Raw genomic sequence first — 21,411 nt, forward strand, 5'->3', positions numbered from 1 at the left:
ATATATATATATATATATATATATATATATATATATATATATATATATATATATATATATATATATATACATATATATATATATATATATATATATATATATATATATATATATATATATATATATATATATATATATATATATATATATATATATATATATATATATATATATTTATATATATAATGGTTTATCCCAGACGCTTCAAGTGCCCTGCTTCAATCCATTGACAGCACGTCGACCCCGGTACACCACATCGTTCCAATCACTCTATTGCTTGCACGCCTTTCACCCTCATGCATGTTTACGCCCCGATCACCCAAAATATTTTTCACTCCATCTTTCCACCTCCAATTTGGACTCCCAATTTTCCTTGTTCCCTCCACCTATGACACATATATTCTCTATGTCAATCTTTCCTCACTCATTTTCTCCATGTGACCAAACCATTTAAAAACACCCTCTTCTGCTCTCTCAACCACAATCTTTTTATTAACACACATCTCTCATACCCTATTATTACTTACTCGATCAAACCACCTCACACCACATATTGTCCTCAAACATCTCAATTCCAGCACTACCACCCTCCTCTGCACTACTCTATCTATTGCCCAAGCCTTGCAACCATATGACATTGTTGGAGCCACTATTCCTTCAAACATACCCATTTTTGCTCTCCGAGATAATGTTTTTGACTTCCACACATTCTTCAATACTCCCAGAACTTTCGCCCCCTCCCCCACCCTATGATTCACTTCCGCTTCCATACTTCCATTCGCTGCCAAATGTACTCCCAGATATCAAAAACACTTCACTTTCTCTAGTTTCTCTCCATTCAAACGTACCTCCCAATTGACTTGTCCCTCAACCCTACTGTACCTATCACCCTTGTTCTTATTCACATTTGCTCTCAACTTTCTTCTTTCACACACTCTATTAAACTAAGTCACCAACTTCTGCAGTTTCTCACACGAATCAGCCACCAGGCCTGTATTATTAGCGAACAACAACTGACACTTTCAAAGTTCTCTCATCCACAAGAGACTGCATACATGTCCCTCTTTCCAAAACTTTTACATTCACCTCCATAAGAACCCCATCCACAAACAAATTAAACAACCATGGAGACATCCCATACCCCTTCCGCATACGTACATTCACTGAGAACCGATGAATTTCCTCTCTTCCTACACGTACATATGCCTTACATCCTCGATAAAAACTTTTCACTGCTTCTAGCAACTTGCCTCCCACACCAAATAATCGTAATACCTTCAACAGAGCATCTCTATCAAATCTATCATAAGCCTTCTTCAGATCCATAAATGCTACATAAAAATCCACTGGGTTTTCTTAGCATTTCTCACATATTTCTTCAAAGGAAACACATGATTGACACTTCCTATACCACTTCTGAGACAACATTGCTGTTCCCTAATCTAATGCTCTGTACATGCCTTCGCCCTCTCAATCAATACACTCCCATATAATTTACCAGGAATACTCAACAAACTTATACCTCTGTAATTTGAGCACTCACCTTTATCCCCTTTGCGTGTGTACAATGGCATTATGCAAGCATTCCGCCAATCCTCAGTCACCTCACCATGAGTCATACATACATTAAATAACCTTACCAAACAGTCAACAATACAGCCACCCACTTTTTAAATAAATTTCACTGCTATACCATTCAAACCCGCTGCCTTGCCGGCTTTTATCTTCCGCAAAGCTTTTACTACCTCTTCTCTGTATAGCAAGTAATTCTTCCTAACCCTCTCAGTTTACACACCACCTCGACCAAAACGCCGTATATCTGCTACTCTATTAATAAACACATTCAACAAACCTTGAAAATACTCATTGCATCTGCTTCTCCCATCACCACTACTTGTTTTCGTCTCGCCATTAGCCCTTTTCACTTATGTTCCCATGTGTTCCCTTGTCTTATGCACCTTATTTACCTCATTTATTCTCCCTAAAATATAATGATACTCTCTCACCCCAACTCTCATTTGTCCTCTTTCTCACCTCTTGTACCTTTCTCATGACCTCTTGCCTCTTTCTTTTATACATCTCACAGTCATTTGCATTATTTCCCTGTAAAACTTGTCCAAATGCCTCTCTCTTCTCTTTCGCTAATAATCTTACTTCATCCCACCACTCACTACCCTTTCTAATCTGCCCACCTCCCACGCTTCTCATACCACAAGTATCTTTTGCGCAAGCCATCACTGCTTCACTAAATACATCCCATTCTCCCCGCACTCCCCTTACGTCCTTTGTTCTCACCTTTTTCCATTCTGTACTCAGTCTCTACTGGTACTTCCTCACACAACACTTCTTCCCAAGCTCACCACTTTCACCAGTCTTTTCACCCCAACATTCTCTCTTCATTCTGAAAACCTCTACAAATCTTCACTTTCGCCTCCACAACATGATGATCAGATATCCCTCCAGTTGCACTTCTCAGCACATTAACATCCAAAAGTCTCTCTTTCGCGCGTCTACCAATTAACACGTAATCCAATAATGCTCTCTGGCCATCTCTCCTACTTACATACGTATACTTTTGTATATCTCTCTTTTTAAACTAGGTATTCCCAATCACCAGTCCTTTTTCAGCACATAAATCAAGAAACTCTTCACCATCTCCATTTACAACACTGAACACTTCATGTACACCAATTATTCCCTCAACTGTCATATCACTCACCTTTGCATTCAAATCACCCATTACTATAACCCGGTCTCGTGCATCAAAACCATTAATACACTCACTCAGCTGCTCCCAAAACACTTGCCTGTCAAGATCATTCTTCTCATGCCTAGGTGCATATGCACCAATAATCACCTGTCTCTCTCCATCCACTTTCAGTTTTACCCATATCAATCTAGAGTTTCCTTTCTTGCACTCTATCACATACTCCCACCACTCCTATTTCAGTAGTAGTGCTACTTCTTCCCTTACTCTTGTCCTCTCGCTAACCCCTGACTTTACTGCCAAGACATTCCCAAACCACTCTCTCTCTTTACCCTTGAGCTTCGTTTCACTGAGAGCCAAAACATCCATTTTCCTTTACTCAAACATAATACTTATCTCTCCTTTTTTCTCATCTTGGTTACATGCTCACATTTAAACATGCCAATCTGAGCCTTCGAGGAGGATAAGCACTCCCCGCGTGATTCCTTCTTATGTTCCCTCTTTTAGAAAGCTAAGATACAAGGAGGGAAGGGTTTCCAGCCCCCCGCTCCCGTCCCCTTTAGTCGCCTTTTACGACACGTGAGGAATTCGTTGGAAGTATTCTTTGTCACCTATTCCCAGGGATATATATATATATATATATATATATATATATATATATATATATATATATATATATATATATATATATATATATATATATATATATATATATTTTTTTTTTTTTTTTTTTTTCATACTATTCGCCATTTCCCGCGATAGCGAGGTAGCGTTAAGAACAGAGGACTGGGCCTTTGAGGGAATATCCTCACCTGGCCCTCTTCTCTGTTCCTTCTTTTGGAAAATTAAAAAAAAAAAAAAAAAACGAGAGGGGAGGATTTCCAGCCCCCCGCTCCCTTCCCTTTTAGTCGCCTTCTACGACACGCAGGGAATACGTGGGAAGTATTCTTTCTCCCCTATCCCCAGGGAAAATATATATATATATATATATATATATATATATATATATATATATATATATATATATATATATATATATATATATATATATATATATATATATATATATATATATATATATATATATATTAATATATATATAATATATATATATATATATATATATATATATATATATATATATATATATATATATATATATATATATATATATATATATATATATATATATATATATATATATATATATATTTCATTTATTCATTTTGCTTTGTCGCTGTCTCCCACGTTAGCGAGGTAGGGCAAGGAAACAGACGAAAGAATTGCCCAACCCACTCACATACACATGTATATACATACACGTCCACACCCACAAACATACATACCTATACATCTCAATGTACACATATATTTACACACACATACATATACATATAACGCATGCACATATTTCATACTTTCTGCCTTTATTTATTCCCATCGCCACTTCGCCGGACATGGAATAACAACCCCCTCCCCCCTCATTTGTGCGAGGTAGCGCTAGGAAAAGACAACAAAGGCACCATTCGTTCACACAAGGTCTCTAGCTATCATGTAATAATGCACCGAAACCACAGCTCTACTTCCACATCCAGGCCCCACAGAACTTTCCATGGTTTACCCCAGACGCTTCACATGCCCTGGTTAAATCCATTGACAGCACGTCGACCTGGTATACCACATCGTTCTAATTCACTCTATTCCTTGCACGCCTTTCACCCCCCTGCATGTTCAGGCCCCGATCATTCAAAATCTTTTTCACTCAATCCTTCCACCTCCAATTTTTTCTTCCACTTCTCCTCGTTCCCTCCACCTCTGACACATATATCCTCTTAGTCAATCTTTCCTCACTCATTCTCTCCATGTGACCAATCAATTTCAAAACACCCTTTTATGCTCTCTCAACCAAACTCTATTTATTTCCACACATCTCTCTTACCCTTACATTACTTGCTCGATCTGACCACCTCACACTACATATTGTCCTTAAACATCTCATTTTCAACATATCCACTCTCCTACGATCAACTCTATCCATAGCCTACGCCTGACAGACATACAACATTGTTGGAGCCACTATTCCTTCAAACATAGAAGTTTTTGCTTTCCGAGTTAATGTTCTCGACTTTCACATATTCTTCAAGGCTCCCAGAATTTTTACCCCCTCCCCCACCATATGATTCACTTCCATTTCCATGGTTACATCCGCTGCCAGATCCACTCCCAAGTATATAAAACACTTTACTTCCTCCAGTTTTTCTTCATTTAAACTTACCTCCCACTTGACTTAACCCTCAACACTACTGTACCTAATTACCTTGCTCTTATTCACATTTACTTTAAACTTTCTTCTTGCATACACTTTACCAAACTCAGTCACCAGCTTCTGCAGTTTCTCATATGAATCAGCCACCAGCGCTATATCATCGGCGAACAACAACTGACTCACTTCCCACGCACTCTCATTCAAAACAGACTGTATACTTGCCCCTCTTTCAGAAACTCTTGCATTCACCTCCCTAACAACCCCATCCACAAACAAATTAAACAACCATGACAACATCACACACCCCTGCCGCAGACCTACATTCAATGAGAACCAATAACTTTCCTCTCTTTCCTACACGTACACATGCCTTACCTCCTCGATAAGAACTTTTCACTGCTTCTAACAACTTTCCTCCCACACCATATATTCTTAATTCCTTCCAAAGAGCATCTCCATCAACTCTATCATATGCCTTCTCCAGATCCATAAATCCTACATACAAATCCATTTCCTTTTCTAAGTTCTTCTCACATACATTCTTCAAAGCAAATACCTGATCAACACATCCTCTACCACTTCTGAAACCACACTGCTCTTCCCCAGTCTGATGCTCCATACATGCCTTCACTCTCTCAATCAATACCCTCCCATATAATTTACCAAGAACCCTGAACAAGAATACTGTAATTTGAGCACTCACTCTTATCCCCTTTGCTTTTGTACAATGTCACTATGCAAGCATTCCGCCAATCCTCAGGCACCTCCCTATGAATCATACATTCATTGAATAACCTTATCAACCAGTCAACAATCAAGTCACCCTCTTTTGAAATGAATTCCATTGAAATACCATCCAAACCTGCTGCATTGCCGGCTTTCATCTTCCACAACGCTATTACTACCTCTTCTCTGTTTACCAAATCATTTTCCCTAACCCACTCACATTTATATATATACATATATATATACATATATATATATATATATATATATATATATATATATATATATATATATATATATATATATATATATATATATATATATATAATATATGTATATATATATATATATATATATATATATATATATATATATATATATATATATATATATATATATATATATATATATATATATATATATATAAATAAGTATAATATATATTCTTTTTTTTTTTCATACTATTCGCCGCTTCCCGCGATAGCGAGGTAGCGTTAAGAACAGAGGATTGGGCCTTTTTTGGAATATCCTCACCTGGCCTCCTCTGTTCCTTCTTTTGGAAAATTAAAAAAAAAAAAAAAAAAGAGAGGGGAGGATTTCCAGCCCCCCGCTCCCTCCCCTTTTAGTCGCCTTCTACGACACGCAGGGAATACGTGGGAAGTATTCTTAATCCCCTATCCCCAGGGAAAATATATATATATATATATATATATATATATATATATATATATATATATATATATATTTTTTTTTTTTTTATACTTTGTCGCTGTCTCCCTTGTTTGCGAGGTAGCGCAAGGAAACAGACGAAAGAAATGGCCCAACCCCCCCCATACACATGTACATACACACGTCCACACACGCAACTATACATACCTACACAGCTTTCCATGGTTTACCCCGGACGCTTCACATGCCTTGATTCAATCCACTGACAGCACGTCAACCCCGGTATACCACATCGCTCCAATTCACTCTATTCCTTGCCCTCCTTTCACCCTCCTGCATGTTCAGGCCCCGATCACACAAAATCCTTTTCACTCCATCTTTCCACCTCCAATTTGGTCTCCCTCTTCTCCTCGTTCCCTCCACCTCCGACACATATATCCTCTTGGTCAATCTTTCCTCACTCATTCTCTCCATGTGCCCAAACGATTTCAAAACACATTCTTCTGCTCTCTCAACCACGCTCTTTTTATTTCCACACATCTCTCTTACCCTTACGTTACTTACTCGATCAAACCACCTCACACCACACATTGTCCTCAAACATCTCATTTCCAGCACATCCATCCTCCTGCGCACAACTCTATCCATAGCCCACGCCTCGCAACCATACAACATTGTTGGAACCACTATTCCTTCAAACATACCCATTTTTGCTTTCCGGGTTAATGTTCTCGACTTCCACACATTTTTCAAGGCTCCCAAAATTTTCCCCCCCCTCCCCCACCCTATGATCCACTTCCGCTTCCATGGTTCCATCCGCTGCCAGATCCACTCCCAGATATCTAAAACACTTCACTTCCTCCAGTTTTTCTCCATTCAAACTCACCTCCCAATTGACTTGACCCTCAACCCTACTGTACCTAATAACCTTGCTCTTATTCATATTTACTCTTAACTTTCTTCTTCCACACACTTTACCAAACTCCGTCACCAGCTTCTGCAGTTTCTCACATGAATCCGCCACCAGCGCTGTATCATCAGCGAACAACAACTGACTCACTTCCCAAGCTCTCTCATCCCCAACAGACTTCATACTTGCCCCTCTTTCCAAAACTCTTGCATTTACCTCCCTAACAACCCCATCCATAAACAAATTAAACAACCATGGAGACATCACACACCCCTGCCGCAAACCTACATTCACTGAGAACCAATCACTTTCCTCTCTTCCTACAGGTACACATGCCTTACATCCTCGATAAAAACTTTTGACTGCTTCTAACAACTTGCCTCCCACACCATATATTCTTAATACCTTCCACAGAGCATCTCTATCAACTCTATCATATGCCTTCTCCAGATCCATAAATGCTACATACAAATCCACTTGCTTTTCTAAGTATTTCTCACATACATTCCTCAAAGCAAACACCTGATCCACACATCCTCTACCACTTCTGAAACCACACTGCTCTTCCCCAATCTGATGCTCTGTACATGCCTTCACCCTCTCAATCAATACCCTCCCATATAATTTACCAGGAATACTCAACAAACTTATACCTCTGTAATTTGAGCACTCACTCTTATCCCCTTTGCCTTTGTACAATGGCACTATGCACGCATTCCGCCAATCCTCAGGCACCTCACCATGAGTCATACATACATTAAATAACCTTACCAACCAGTCAAAAATACAGTCACCCCCTTTTTTAATAAATTCCACTGCAATACCATCCAAACCTGCTGCCTTGCCGGCTTTCATCTTACGGAAAGCTTTTACTACCTCTTCTCTGTTTACCAAATCATTTTCCCTAACCCTCTCACTTTGCACACCACCTCGACCCAAACACCCTATATCTGCCACTCTGTCATCAGACACATTCAACAAACCTTCAAAATACTCATTCCATCTCCTTCTCACATCACCACTACTTGTTATCACCTCCCCATTTACGCCCTTCACTGAAGTTCCCATTTGCTCCCTTGTCTTACGCACCCTATTTACCTCCTTCCAGAACATCTTTTTATTCTATATATATATATATATATATATATATATATATATATATATATATATATATATATATATATATATATATATATATATATATTTATATATATATATATATATATATATATATATATATATATATATATATATATATATATATATATATATACATATATATATATTTTTATTCTATATATATATATATATATATATATATATATATATATATATATATATATATATATATATAATTAAATTTTAGGGAAAATATAAAGATGTTCTGGAAGGAGGTAAATAAAATGCGTAAGACAAGGGAGCAAATGGGAACTTCAGTGAAGGGCGAAAATGGGGAGGTGATAACAAGTAGTAGTGATGTGAGAAGGAGATGGAGTGAGTATTTTGAAGGTTTGTTGAATGTGTTTGATGATAGAGTGGCAGATATAGGGTGTTTTGTTCGAAGTGGTGTGCAAAGTGAGAGGGTTAGGGAAAATGATTTGGTAAACAGAGAAGAGGAAGTAAAAGCTTTGAGGAAGATGAAAGCCGGCAAGGAAGCAGGTTTGGATGGTATTTCAGTGGAACTTATTAAAAAAGGGGGTGACTGTATTATCGACTACTTGGTAAGGTTATTTAATGTATGTATGACTCATGGTGAAGTGCCTGAGGATTGGCGAAATGCGTGCATAGTGCCATTGTACAAAGGCAAAGGGGATAAGAGTGAGTGCTAAAATTACAGAGGTATAAGTTTGTTGAGTATTCCTGGTAGATTATATGGGAGGGTATTGATTAAGAGGGTGAAGGCATGTACAGAGCATCAGACTGGGGAAGAGCAGTGTGGTTTCAGAAGTGGTAGAGGATGTGTGGATCAGGTGTTTGCTTTGAAGAATGTATGTGAGAAATACTTAGAAAAGCAAATGGATTTGGATGTATTATTTATGGATCTGGAGAAGGCATATGATAGAGTTGATAGAAATGCTCTGTGGAAGGTATTAAGAATATATGGTGTGGGAGGAAAGTTGTTAGAAGCAGTGAAAAGTCTTTATCGAACATGTAAGGCATGTGTACGTGTAGGAAGAGAGGAAAGTGATTGGTTCTCAGTGAATATAGGTTTGCGGCAGGGGTGTGTGATGTCTCCATGGTTGTTTAATTTGTTTATGGATGGGGTTGTTAGGGAGGTGAATGCAAGAGTTTTGGAAAGAGGAGCAAGTATGAAGTCTGTTGTGGATGAGAGAGCTTGGGAAGTGAGTCAGTTGTTGTTAGCTGATGATACAGCGCTGGTAGCTGATTCATGTGAGAAGCTGCAGAAGCTGGTGACTGAGTTTAGTAAAGTGTGTGAAAGAAGAAAGTTAAGATTAAATGTGAATAAGAGCAAGGTAATTAGGTACAGTAGGGTTGAGGGTCAAGTCAATTGGGACTTAAGTTTGAATGGAGAAAAACTAGAGGAAGTAAAGTGTTTTAGATATCTGGGAGTGGATCTGGCAGCGGATGGAACCATGGAAGCGGAAGTGGATCATAGGATGGGGGAGGGGGCGAAAATCCTGGGAGCCTTGAAGAATGTATGGAAGGCGAGAACATTATCTCGGAAAGCAAAAATGGGTATGTTTAAAGGAATAGTTGTTCCAACAATGTTGTATGGTTGCGAGGCGTGGGCTATGGATAGAGTTGTGCGCAGGAGGATGGATGTGCTGGAAATGAGATGTTTGAGGATAATGTGTGGTGTGAGGTGGTTTGATCGAGTAAGTAACGTAAGGGTAAGAGAGATGTGTGGAAATAAAAAGAGCGTGGTTGAGAGAGCAGAAGAGGGTGTTTTGAAATGGTTTGGTCACATGGAGAGAATGAGTGAGGAAAGATTGACCAAGAGGATATATGTGTCGGAGTTGGAGGGAACGCGAAGTGGGAGACCAAATTGGAGGTGGAAAGATGGAGTGAAAAAGATTTTGTGTGATCGGGGCCTGAACATGCAGGAGGGTGAAAGGAGGGCAAGGAATAGAGTGAATTGGATCGATGTGATATACCGGGGTTGACGTGCTGTCAGTGGATTGAATCAGGGCATGTGAAGCGTCTGGGGTAAACCATGGAAAGCTGTGTAGGTATGAATATTTTGCGTGTGTGGACTTATGTATATACATGTGTATGGGGGTGGGTTGGGGCATTTCTTTCATGTGTTTGCTTGCGCTACCACGCAAACGCGGGAGACAGCTACAAAAAAAAACATATATATATATATATATATATATATATATATATATATATATATATATATATATATATATATATATATATATATATATATATATATATATATTCATATATTCATTTTTTATTTTGCTTTGTCGCTGTCTCCCGCGTTTGCGAGGTAGCGCAAGGAAACAGACGAAAGAAATGGCCCAACCCACCCCCATACACAGGTATATACATACACGTCCACACACGCAAATATACATACCTATACATCTCAATGTACACATATATATATACACAGAGACACATACATATAGACCCATGCACACAATTCACACTGTCTGCCTTTATTCATTCCCATCGCTACCTCGCCACACATGGAATACCATCCCCCTCCCCCTCATGTGTGCGAGGTAGCGCTAGGAAAAGACAACAAAGGCCCCATTCGTTCACACTCAGTCTCAAGCTGTCAGCCAAATAATGCCCGAAACCACAGCTCCCTTTCCACATCCAGGCCCCACACAACTTTCCATGGTTTACCCCAGACGCTTCAGATGCCATGATTCAATCCACTGACAGCACGTCAACCCGGTATACCACATCGATCCAATTCACTCTATTTCTTGCCCGCCTTTCACCACCCTGCATGTTCAGGCCCCGATCACTCAAAATCTTTTTCACTCCATCTTTCCACCTCCAGTTTGGTCTGTCACTTCTCCTCGTTCCCTCCACTTCTGACACATATATCCTCTTGGTCAATCTTTCCTCACTCATTCTCTCCATGTGACCAAACCATTTCTAAACACCCTCCTCTTGTCTCTCAACCACGCTCTTTTTATTTCCAGACATCTCTCTTACCCTTACATTACTTACTCGATTAAACCTCCTCACACCACATATTGTCCTGAAACATCTCATTTCCAGCATATCCACCCTCCAGCGCACAACTCTATCAATAGCCTACGCCTCGCAACCATATAACATTGTTTGAACCACTATTCCTTCAAACATACCCTTTTTTGCTTTCCGAGATAATGTTCTCGACTTCCAAACATTCTTCAAGGCTCCCAGGATATTCGCCCACTCCCCCAACCTAAGATTCACTTCCGCTTTCATGGTTCCATTCGCTGCCAGACCCACTCCTAGATATCTAAAACACTTTAATTCCTCCATTTTTTCTCCATTCAAACTTACCTCCAAATTGACTTAACCCTCAACCCTACTGTACCTAATAACCTTGCTCATATTCACATTTACTCTTAACTTTCTTATTTCACACACTTTACCAAACTCAGTCACCAGCTTCTGCAGTTTCTCACATGAATCAGCCACCAGCGCTGTATCATCAGCGAACAACAACTGACTCACTTACCAAGCTCTCTCATCCACAACAGACTTCATACTTTCTCCTCTTTCCAAAACTCTTGCATTCACCTCCCTAGCAACCCCATCCATAAACAAATTAAACAACCATGGAGACATCACACACCCCTGCCGCAAACCTACATTTACTGAGAACCAATCACTTTCCTCTCTTCCTACACGTACACATGCCTTACTTCCTCGATAAAAACTTTTCACTGCTTCTAACAACTTGCCTCCCACACCATATATTCTTAATACCTTCCACAGAGCATCTCTATCAACTCTATCATATGCCTTCTCCAGATCCATAAATGCTACATGCAAATCCATTAGCTTTTTTAAGTATTTCTCATATACATTCTTGAAAGCAAACACCTGATCCACACATCCTCTACCACTTCTGAAACCACACTGCTCTTCCCCAATCTGATGCTCTGTACATGACTTCACCCTCTCAATCAATACCCTCCCATATAATCTACCAAGAATACTCAACAAACTTATACCTCTGTAATTTAAGCACTCACTCTTATCCCCTTTGCCTTTGTACAATGTCACTATGCAAGCATTCGGCCAATCCTCAGGCACCTCACTATGAGTAATACATGCATTAAACAACCTTACGAACCAGTCAACCCATTTTTTAATAGATTCCACTGCAATACCATCCAAACCTGCTGCCTTGCCGGCTTTCATCTTCCGCAAAGCTTTTACTACCTCTTCTCTGTTTACCAAATCATTTTCCCTAACCCTCTCACTTTGCACACCACCTCGACCAAAACACCCTATATCTGCCACTCTATCATCAAACACATTCAACAAACCTTCAAAATACTCACTCCATCTCCTTCTGACATCACTACTACTTTTTATCACCTCCCCATTAGCGCCCTTCACTGAAATTCCCATTTGCTCCCTTGTCGTACGCACTTTATTTACCTCCTTCCACAACATCTTTTTATTCTCCCTAAAATTTAAAGATACTCTCCCACCCCAACTCTCATTTGCCCACTTTTTCACCTCTTGCACCTTTCTCTTGACCTCCTGTTTCTTTCTTTTATTCATATCCCACTCAATTTTATTTCTTCCCTGCAAAAATCGTCCAAATGCCTCACTCTTCTCTTTCACTAATAATCTTACTTTTTCATCCCACCACTCACTACCCTTTCTAATCAACCCACCTCCCACGCTTCTCATGCCTCAAGCATCTTTTGCGCAATCTATCACTGATTCCCTAAACACATCCCATTTCTCCCCCACTCCCCTTACTTTCATTGTTTTCACCTTTTTCCATTCTCTACTCAGTCTCTCCTGGTACTTCCTTAAACAAGTCTCCTTCCCAAGCTCAGTTACTCTCACCACCCTCTTCACCCCAATATTCACTCTTCTTTTCTGAAAACCCATACAAATCTTCACCTTAGCCTCCACAAGATAATAATCAGACATCCCTCCATTTGCACCTCTCAGCACATTAACATCCAAAGGTCTCTCTTTCGCGCTCCTGTCAATTAACACGTAATCCATGTATATATATATATATATATATATATATATATATATATATATATATATATATATATATATATATATATATATATATATATATATATATATATATATATATTTTTTCTAATCTTTTTTTTTTTTTTGCTTTGTCGCTGTCTCCCGCGTTTGCGAGGTAGCGCAAGGAAACAGACGAAAGAAATGGCCCAACCCACCCCCATACACATGTATATACATACGTCCACACACGCAAATATACATACCTACACAGCTTTCCATGGTTTACCCCAGACGCTTCACATGCCCCGATTCAATATTCTGACAGCACGTCAACCCCGGTATACCACATCGCTCCAAATCACTCTTTTCCTTGCACTCCTTTCACCCTCCTGCATGTTCAGGCCCTGATCACACAAAATCTTTTTCACTCCATCTTTCCACCTCCAATTTGGTCTCACTCTTCTCCTCGTTCCCTCCACCTCCGACACATATATCCTCTTGGTCAATCTTTCCTCACTCATTCTCACCATGTGCCCAAACCATTTCAAAACACCCTCTTCTGCTCTCTCAACCACGCTCTTTTTATTTCCACACATCTCTCTTACCCTTACGTTACTTACTCGATCAAACCACCTCACACCACACATTGTCCTCAAACATCTCATTTCCAGCACATCCATCCTCCAGCGCACAACTCTATCCATAGCCCACGCCTCGCAACCATACAACATTGTTTGAACCACTATTCCTTCAAACATACCCATTTTTGCTTTCCGAAATAATGTTCTCGTCTTCCACACATTCTTCAAGGCTCCCAGAATTCTCGCCCCCTCCCCCACCCTATGATCCACTTCCGCTTCCATGGTTCCATCCGCTGACAGATCCACTCCCAGATATCTAAAACACTTCACTTCCTCCAGTTTTTCTCCATTCAAACTCACCTCCCAATTGACTTGACCCTCAACCCTACTGTACCTAATAACCTTGCTATTATTCACATTTACTCTTAACTTTCTTCTTTCACACACTTTACCAAACTCAGTCACCAGCTTCTGCAGTTTCTCACATGAATAGGCCACCAGCGCTGTATCATCAACGAACAACAACTGACTCACTTCCCAAGCTCTCTCATCCCCAACAGACTTCATACTTGCCCCTCTTTCCAAAACTCTTGCTTTCACCTCCCTAACAACCCCATCCATAAATGAATTAAACAACCATGGAGACATCACACACCCCTGCCGTAAATCTACATTCAATTAGAGCTAATCACTTTCCTCTCTTCCTACACGTACACATGCTTTACATCCTCGATAAAAACTTTTCACTGCTTCTAACAACTTGCCTCCCACACCATATATTCTTAATACCTTCCACAGAGCATCTCTATCAACTCTATCATATGCCTTCTCCAGATCCATAAATGCTACATACAAATCCATTTGCTTTTCTAAGTATTTCTCACATGTATTCTTCAAAGCAAACACCTGATCCACACATCCTCTACCACTTCTGAAAGCACACTGCTCTTCCCCAATCTGATGCTCTGTACATGCCTTCACCCTCTCAATCAATACCCTCCCATATAATTTACCAGGAATACTCAACAAACTTATACCTCTGTAATTTGAGCACTCACTCTTATCCCCTTTGCCTTTGTACAATGGCACTATGCACGCATTCCGCCAATCCTCAGGCACCTCACCATGAGTCATTCATACATTAAATAACCTTACCAACCAGTCAACAATACAGTCACCCCCTTTTTTAATAAATTCCACTGCAATACCATCCAAACCTGCTGCCTTGCCGGCTTTCATCTTCCGCAAAGCTTTCACTACCTCTTCTCTGTTTACCAAATCATTTTCCCTAACCCTCTCACTTTGCACACCACCTCGACCAAAACACCCTATATCTGCCACTCTATCATCAAACACATTCAACAAACCTTCAAAATACTCACTCCATCTCCTTCTCACATCACCACTACTTGTTATCACCTCCCGTGCGCCCTTCACTAAAGTTCCCATTTGCTCCCTTGTCTTACGCACTTTATTTACCTCCTTCCAGAACATCTTTTTATTCTCCCTAAAATTTAATGATACTCTCTCACCCCAACTCTCATTTGCCCTTTTTTTTCACCTCTTGCACCTTTCTCTTGACCTCCTGTCTCTTTCTTTTATACGTCTCCCACTCAACTGCATTTTTTCCCTGCATAAATCGTCCAAATGCCTCTCTCTTCTCTTTCACTAATACTCTTACTTCTTCATCCCACCACTCACTACCCTTTCTAATCAACCCACCTCCCACTCTTCACACTTTATATATATATATATGAAGGGGAAGAGTGGTTTGGGAATGTCTTGGGAGTAAAGTCAGGTGTTAGTGAGAGGACAAGAGCAAGGGAAGGAGTAGCAGTACTCCTGAAACAGAAGTTGTGGGAGTACGTGATAGAATGTAAGAAAGTAAATTCTCGATTGATATGGGTAAAACTGAAAGTTGATGGAGAGAGATGGGTGATTATTGGTGCATATGCACCTGGGCATGAGAAGAAAGATCATGAGAGGCAAGTGTTTTGGGAGCAGCTGAATGAGTGTGTTAGTGGTTTTGATGCACGAGACCGGGTTATAGTGATGGGTGATTTGAATGCAAAGGTGAGTAATGTGGCAGTTGAGGGAATAATTGGTATACATAGGGTGTTCAGTGTTGTAAATGGAAATGGTGAAGAGCTTGTAGATTTATGTGCTGAAAAAGGACTGATGATTGGGAATACCTGGTTTAAAAAGCGAGATATACATAAGTATACTTATGTAAGTAGGAGAGATGGCCAGAGAGCGTTATTGGATTACGTGTTAATTGACAGGCGCGCGAAAGAGAGACTTTTGGATGTTAATGTGATGAGAGGTGCAACTGGAGGGATGTCTGATCATTATCTTGTGGAGGCTAAGGTGAAGATTTGTATGGGTTTTCAGAAAAGAAGAGTGAATGTTGGTGTGAAGAGGGTGGTGAGAGTAAGTGAGCTTGGGAAGGAGACTTGTGTGAGGAAGTAACAGGAGAGACTGAGTACAGAATGGAAAAAGGTGAGAACAATGGAAGTAAGGGGAGTGGGGGAGGAATGGGATGTATTTAGGGAATCAGTGATGGATTGCGCAAAAGATGCTTTTGGCATGAGAAGAGTGGGAGGTGGGTTGATTAGAAAGGGTAGTGAGTGGTGGGATGAAGAAGTAAGAGTATTAGTGGAAGAGAAGAGAGAGGCATTTGGACGGTTTTTGCAGGGAAAAAATGCAGTTGAGTGGGAGACGTATAAAAGAAAGAGACAGGAGGTCAAGAGAAACGTGCAAGAGGTGAAAAAAATTGCAAATAAGAGTTGGGGTGAGAGAGTATCATTAAATTTTAGGGAGAATAAAAAGAATTTCTGGAAGGAGGTAAATAAAGTGCGTAAGACAAGGGAGCAAATGGGAACTTCAGTGAAAGGCGCAAATGGGGAGGTGATAACAAGTAGTGGTGATGTGAGAAGGAGATGGAGTGAGTATTTTGAAGGTTTGTTGAATGTGTTTGATGATAGAGTGGCAGATATAGGGTGTTTTGGTCGAGGTGGTGTGCAAAGTGAGAGTGTTAGGGAAAATGATTTGGTAAACAGAGAAGAGGTAGTAAAAGCTTTGCGGAAGATGAAAGCCGGCAAGGCAAAAGGTTTGGATGGTTTTGCAGTGGAATTTATTAAAAAAGGGGGTGACTGTATTGTTGACTGGTTGGTAAGGTTATTTAATGTATGAATGACTCACGGTGAGGTGCCTCAGGATTGGCGGAATGCGTGCATAGTGCCATTGTACAAAGGCAAAGGGGATAAGAGTGAGTGCTCAAATTACAGAGGTATAAGTTTGTTGAGTATTCCTGGTAAATTATATGGGAGGGTATTGATTGAGAGGGTGAAGGCATGTACAGAGCATCAGATTGGGGAAGAGCAGTGTGGTTTCAGAAGTGGTAGAGGATGTGTGGATCAGGTGTTTGCTTTGAAGAATGTATGTGAGAAATACTTAGAAAAGCAAATGTATTTGTATGTAGCATTTATGGATCTGGAGAAGGCATATGATAGAGTTGATAGAGATGCTCTGTGGAAGGTATTAAGAATATATGGTGTGGGAGGCAAGTTGTTAGAAGCAGTGAAAAGTTTTTATCGAGGATGTAAGGCATGTGTACGTGTAGGAAGAGAGGAAAGTGATTGGTTCTCAGTGAATGTAGGTTTGCGGCAGGGGTGTGTGATGTCTCCATGGTTGTTTAATTTGTTTATGGATGGGGTTGTTAGGGAGGTGAATGCAAGAGTTTTGGAAAGAGAGGCAAGTATGAAGTCTGTTGGGGATGAGAGAGCTTGGGAAGTGAGTCAGTTGTTGTTCGCTGATGATACAGCGCTGGTGGCTGATTCATGTGAGAAACTGCAGAAGCTGGTGACTGAGTTTGGTAAAGTGTGTGAAAGAAGAAAGTTAAGAGTAAATGTGAATAAGAGCAAGGTTATTAGGTACAGTAGGGTTGAGGGTCAAGTCAATTGGGAGGTGAGTTTGAATGGAGAAAAACTGGAGGAAGTGAAGTGTTTTAGATATCTGGGAGTGGATCTGGCAGCGGATGGAACCATGGAAGCGGAAGTGGATCATAGGGTGGGGGAGGGGGCGAAAATTCTGGGAGCCTTGAAGAATGTGTGGAAGTCGAGAACATTATCTCGGAAAGCAAAAATGGGTATGTTTGAAGGAATAGTGGTTCCAACAATGTTGTATGGTTGCGAGGCGTGGGCTATGGATAGAGTTGTGCGCAGGAGGATGGATGTGCTGGAAATGAGATGTTTGAGGACAATGTGTGGTGTGAGGTGGTTTGATCGAGTAAGTAACGTAAGGGTAAGAGAGATGTGTGGAAATAAAAAGAGCGTGGTTGAGAGAGCAGAAGAGGGTGTTTTGAAATGGTTTGGGCACATGGAGAGAATGAGTGAGGAAAGATTGACCAAGAGGATATATGTGTCGGAGGTGGAGGGAACGAGGAGAAGAGGGAGACCAAATTGGAGGTGGAAAGATGGAGTGAAAAAGATTTTGTGTGATCGGGGCCTGAACATGCAGGAGGTGAAAGGAGGTCAAGGAATAGAGTGAATTGGAGCGATGTGGTATACCGGGGTTGACGTGCTGTCAGTGGATTGAATCAGGGCATGTGAAGCGTCTGGGGTAAACCATGGAAAGCTGTGTAGGTATGTATATTTGCGTGTGTGGACGTATGTATATACATGTGTATGGGGGTGGGTTGGGCCATTTCTTTCGTCTGTTTCCTTGCGCTACCTCGCAAACGCGGGAGACAGCGACAAAGCATAAAAAAAAAAAAAATATATATATATATATATATATATATATTATATATATATATATATATATATATATATATATATATATATATATATATATATATATATATATATATATATATATATATATATATATATATATATATATATATATATATATATATATATATACATATATAGTTACGAACTCAACACTTATTTAGGCAAGGTCGCCAGTAACATATATGTTGCAAATTCTATTGATCGTTGTCTTGCAAGGACGTTATAGATTTGTCAAGTTGCACAACTCAGGATAACACAATAATAAAGTTATGGGATTGAATTAAAGACCGGCGTTACATTAAATTTACATATAATGAAAGAATTCAAGTGTACAAAGATAGGCACATAAATCAAGAATGAATCATTACGTTAACACTGAAAGTGAGTGTAACATTGAACACATGAGTTAATATTCCAGATAAAATTTCAAGCCAGGAGATCTCTTTCTTGTGACACTTAGTTACGCTTTACGTGACACAATGAACTTCACCATTATACTTATCTAAACCTGATGTAACACGGTAAACAGTTAAACCTGACGTGACACAGTAGTAACGGGCTTATAACACAGCACTCGGGTAACGGGCTTATAACACAGCAGGGCTTACAGGCTTACAGGCTTGCAGGTTTACAGGCTTACAGGTTTACAGGCTTACAGCAGGGGACACCACCCACCTCGCTGGGCTGGAGAGAGAGAAATCGAAACTCAGCGGGTGTAGTGGGTACAATAAAACAAGCGTTCACCCTTGCAGCTATACAACCTTATATTTCGATTGGCTATAGAAATATAAGCAATCCTTATTGGTTGGAGGGTCCCAGAGTCTCGGCGTAGTTACACTCTTCGGTTTCCTGCGAACTCGTAAGGTGGTGAAATACCCCCGCAGCTGACCCCGCCAAATGCTGGGTGGACAGAAACTCCGAGCCAGCCTCAGGCATCACTCCTCGCCCTGATAAGAAATAGATACAACACACACGTATTCGTAACACCCCCCTCCTTAAAGGAGAAAATTCCTAGAAGGGGAATTTTCTCCCGTTAAGAGCGGGGATAAACAATCAGCTAACACATTATGTGCGCCAGCAATATGGTGAATATCTAAATTATACTCTTGAAGAAACAAGGCCCACCTAGTTAAGCTTTGATTCTTATCTCGGAGCTTATTAACATATTTGAATGGGTGGTGATCAGTATACACCTTAATGACATTGCCTGAAGGACACAAGTAAACATGAAAATGATGCAATGCTAATATTAAAGATAAAAGTTCCTTCTCAATGGTAGAATAATTCCTTTGGGCTTGATTGAATTTCTTACTAAAATAACTTACAGGGTGCTCAACATGGTTCTCGTCCTCCTGCAAGAGGACAGCACCGGCTCCCACATTGCTGGCATCAACAGCTAACTTGAAAGGTTGATCAAAATCAGGGGCCTGCAAAATAGGACTATTACAAAGTATGGATTTTAATTGATGAAAGGCTATGTCACACTGCTCATTCCAAACATATTTAACATCTTTCTTTAATAAATCTGTCAGAGGGGTTGCGACTGTTGCAAAATTTACAATAAACATCCTATAGTACCCAACCATACCCATAAAACGTCTCAGTTCTCTTCGAGATCGGGGGGCACTCATCTGGAATAAAGACTGGACCTTTGCAGTCGGTGGGGCTAGCTCACCTTGACCGATCACATAACCCAAATATTGCACCTTGGCCTTCACAAACTCGCATTTGTTCCAATTGAGAACAAGGTTAGCCTTATTCAAGGCCGTCAGAACGTTGTCAAGTCTCTGTAGATGCTCGTCCCAACTCTGACTGCATATCACAATATCATCCAGGTAGACGACACAACCAGGCAGGTCTCTGATGAGGATGTCCATAAGTCGTTGAAATGTAGCAGGGGCGTTCTTCATGCCAAAAGGCATCACTTTACACTTATAAGTTTGTCCTAGCACTACAAAGGTGCTAATATCTTGTGCTCTCTCCGTCAATCTAATCTGCCAGTACCCTTTCCTGAGGTCTAGTTTTGACAGGAAGCGAGCATTGCCGACGCGATCTATGCAGTCTTCCACTCGCGGCAGGGGGTAACTGTCAGTTCTTGTTACCTCATTAACCCGGCGGTAGTCAATACAGAACCGATGGGTCCCATCGGACTTGGATATGAGAGTAACAGGGGAGCTCCACTCTGACTGACATGGCTCAATCAGGTCGTGCTCAAGCATATAGTTCACCTCAGTGCGAAGGATGGCCTCTCGTTGTGGGCTCACCCGGTACGGAGCCAAATTAACCGGTCGGGCTGCTTCCACGTCCACATCATGGGTTGCGAGCGAGGTCTGTCCAGGTGTGTTTCGGAAAACCTCCGGGTGTTTTGACAACAAGGCGGACATTTGCACACGTTGATCTTCCGATAGATGCGAAAGTTTGGTCTCCCACTTCCCGTTCGCGCCTCCGTCCGGTTCCCAGGCTTCCGAGGCACTCGCAGCTACGTCGTCGACTTCGTCACACACGGCTACCGTTGGACGTTGGATGATGCAGACTGGCACCTTCGGTTCCAAGGGGGGAGGATCACGACTGAAATATGGCTTAAGCATGTTGACGTGGCATATTCT

The sequence above is a fragment of the Panulirus ornatus genome, chromosome 19 (assembly GCF_036320965.1).
Source record: "Panulirus ornatus isolate Po-2019 chromosome 19, ASM3632096v1, whole genome shotgun sequence".
Taxonomy (NCBI): Eukaryota; Metazoa; Arthropoda; class Malacostraca; order Decapoda; family Palinuridae; genus Panulirus; species Panulirus ornatus.